This window comes from Stegastes partitus, unplaced genomic scaffold (genome assembly GCF_000690725.1).
Source record: "Stegastes partitus isolate 25-593 unplaced genomic scaffold, Stegastes_partitus-1.0.2 Scaffold1300, whole genome shotgun sequence".
NCBI classification, from domain to species: Eukaryota; Metazoa; Chordata; class Actinopteri; family Pomacentridae; genus Stegastes; species Stegastes partitus.
The window spans coordinates 75,447-78,168 of NW_007579031.1; positions in this window are offsets into that span (position 1 = coordinate 75,447).

Genomic DNA, 2,722 nt, shown 5'->3' on the forward strand with positions numbered 1-2,722 from the left:
TGTCAGTGATATTTCACCTTGTTTTACCCAGAACCTGCTGCTTCACCGTGGGAACCAGGTGGAACATGGAGACGGGGATTCTGCTTCACCTTCAAACTGCAGAGACTGACATGAATCTGCATAAAAAATATCATTTATCAGCCCTAAAATGTATAAAGTGATCTTAGAGAGTACATAAATATGAGCTTCCTCAGACTTTTTGTTTTCTAAACAGTGTTTTATTGGTACTTGTTGCGCATTTTTGACTTGTGCTGCAAGTTGATATGATTTTATTTGCATTATTGTTAGTTTTTTTGTCATACATTTAAAGCTCTTACTCTGGTAAAAGCAGTTCCAAGTCACACTTTATTTAAAAAGCTCTTAAATGACATGCCTTAATTTGTAACGCAATTGAAATAAGTTTATCCGGCTTCAGTGAGCATGTAATTTTCATGCAACCGGTTTAAGTTTTTATGCTTAAATCATTTAATTCCTCTCAGATGAACAGTTTGTTTTGCTGCGGATAAATTTGAAGGAAAGTCAACTGATGTGAATCTATATGAAAAACTAATTTATTATCCCTAAAATTTATAGAATGACTTTAGACACTGGATAAATAAATGTTATCTTCGGAGTTTGTTTTTAAAATGGTGTTTTATTGATAGCTGTAATCTGTTTTTAACCTGTGCTGTAGGTGATATGATTTTATTTGCATTATTTTCTGTTTCCTTTGTCAAAGGAGAAAAGATGTGCAACAGCTTAATCCGTTACATGCAAGTTTTGGACTTAGAAGTATTAGAAAAAGGATAAATATGGAGGTAAAAGCAGTTTCAAGTTAACTTTTCTAAGGTGATTCACACGACTCACCTTATTAAAAATCTCTACAGAAAACACCTCAACTTGAATCAACCTAAATGAAATGCTCCTGCTGTAATTAAAATAAGTTTATCCAAATCAAGTTGGTAACACCTGTAATGCCGCTGGTTCTGATGAACTTAAACGTTCTTTGTTTTGCCCATGCTTCTTTTACTGAAATGTTCTTTTATTTACTCTGTAATCCAACTCAGAGAGAACCACGGTTAAGTTCCGGCAGCAAAATCTGATGAAATGTACGAACAAATTGGCAGATATGAATCTAAATACTATTACAGAATAATCTATCACAGGCTATGATGTTATGTTCTACTGCTTTGTTTTAGCTTTGCTCTCTTCAGGTTGCTGGTTGTCATGGTTATTCCGCCCTCTGCTGGATAAATTCAGTATAAACAGATAAATGAGCTCAGGAGGGATGTCATACTTCAAAAATCTCACATATCATTCAAGAAAAGATCTGATTTTGTTTTTCAGATTAATGGCTAACCCTCTATACGAATTTCAAAGTAAAAGTAAAATTAAGAATTGTATTTGGGACACGCCTGAAGTCATTTTGCACATTTTTTAACCACTTTGGCCAAAGTTTTTGATGTTTTTTTTGTTTTAAAAAAAAGAGGGTGGGGGAAACAGGAAGTATGAAGGCCGTCTGATTTAAAACTAAACTGAGGTAACTTGATGAAACTGGCTTGATAACTACATTTTTCTTAACCTTGAGGTCATGATTTTAAATCTCCTCCCCGACCTGCTTCAATTTGTCAACTTGAAAACGTCTGATCATAATTATGGTAAATAAGTAAATAACACAGTTACTTTCAAATACAAGTTGAATCAACTTCATTCTGTGAGTAATCAATTTAAAAACTTGTGTTTGTCAAGCAAGAATTAATTGGTCGTTTCAAATAAGCAGATTCCTATAAATCGACGTAGTTTGTTGGTTAAACACAAGATGAATGTAAACTGTTGCTTTGCATTTATTTTGTTGAGCCAAAACATTATATTTTAGAGCGTAATCGGCACATTTTCACTAACGTTCTAATTAAAACAATGCAGCATAACTTAACTTTATAGCCTATAATAGATTGTTGTATAGATTCGTATCAGGCTCTGCCACTTTGTTCCTTGTTTCTCAAACGTTGCTGCTGTAATTCAACCGCTGTTCCCTTTGAATAATTTTACAAAGTAAAGAAAAAGAAAAAGGACAGTTAAAGGACAGATATTGGCAAAAGAAAGACACAAGTTGGAAAAATTTGAAGCTGACATTCCTTCAAATTAAGCCACAGCAAAACAAACTGTTCATTTGAGTGGAATTAAATGATTTAAGAATGTTAAACTTGAACCAGTTGCATTAAAAGTACTTGCTAACTTAATTTTGATAAACTTAATTCAATTGATTGACCAATTGAAGTATTTCTTTTAGGGGCTTCTTAAATAAAGTGTGTCTTGTGAATTTCTTTTATTTTTAAAAAGTGACTTGAAACTGCTTTTACCTTCATATTTATCATATTCTAAACAGTTCTAAGCCCAAAAAAAATTGAGTAAGAGCTTAAAATGTATGACATCTGTTATCATTTGACCAAAAAAAACTAACAATAATGCAAATAAAATCATATCAACTTGCAGCACAAGTCAAAAACACCCGACAAGTACCAATAAAACACTGTTTAGAAAACAAAAAGTCTGAGGAAGCTCATATTTATGTACTCTCTAAAATCACTTTATACATTTTAGGGCTGATAAATGATATTTTTATGCAGATTCATATCAGTCTCTGCAGTTTGAAGGTGAAGCAGAATCCCCGTCTCCATGTTCCACCTGGTTCCCACGGTGAAGCAGCAGGTTCTGGGTAAAACAAGGTGAAATATCACTGACA